The 670-nt window shown below is 33.9% G+C and overlaps 1 protein-coding gene across 1 annotated transcript in view; it reads left to right on the top strand.

Moving 5' to 3' along the window:
- The window catches only part of LOC107619175 (probable ribosome-binding factor A, chloroplastic), a 15,665-nt gene extending 15,231 nt beyond the window's left edge, over positions 1 to 434 (top strand). Inside the window, exon 5 of the mRNA XM_021112686.1 lies at positions 138 to 434. The gene's annotated coding sequence lies outside the window, so the exon portion shown is untranslated. The remainder of the gene's footprint in view (positions 1 to 137) is intronic.

Raw genomic sequence — 670 nt, 5'->3', positions numbered from 1 at the left:
ATAATTAAGATGACTAAAATAATTAATAATGTAAAATTTTGGATTATTAACTTTTTTTTTTATTTTTGGTCTCCTTGACATTGTTAATTGTTGATTTTTGGTTTTTCTTGCAGCTGCTTCTTGTTGAATTTTTTTAGGTTCAATGAAAGAAGAGAAGGGAGAAATGTGGGATTGGGTTGCTGGAGAGTGAAGAGATGAGTGGGTGGGGTTAGTTGGTTTCAAAGTGGGTCTACGGACTTGGGCCTACATACAAGATGCGTGGCTGTTGGTATGCAAATCAGATGGTCCGATTTGTGTACTCCAAATCCTGTAATCGGACCATCCGATTACTCTCCCTCAAATCAGACTGTCCGATTTCTTCATCGCAGTCACTACACCTCTGTGAAACACGCCGACCCCAATAACGCAGCTATACACCATGCTTACCTCCATATCAAAATTAAAAAAGTGTACAGTTGTGTTTATAAAAAATTGATAGTTAAAAATCGTTATATGATAATTCAGTTAAATTTATTAAATTATTTGACGGTTATTAAATATTAATTTTATATAAAGATAATTGTTACCTTATGTGAATATTTGTCAGCTGAATCATATTTTTAGGGGTAAGTATTATTTTGGTCCCTAACGTTTAGAGTCGGAATTAAATTTGTCCCAGCGTTATTTTGGA

This window comes from Arachis ipaensis, chromosome B09, assembly GCF_000816755.2.
Source record: "Arachis ipaensis cultivar K30076 chromosome B09, Araip1.1, whole genome shotgun sequence".
Classification (NCBI taxonomy): Eukaryota; Viridiplantae; Streptophyta; class Magnoliopsida; order Fabales; family Fabaceae; genus Arachis; species Arachis ipaensis.
Note: the sequence above shows the minus strand (reverse complement) of the source record. Positions and strands in the feature narration are given on the sequence as shown.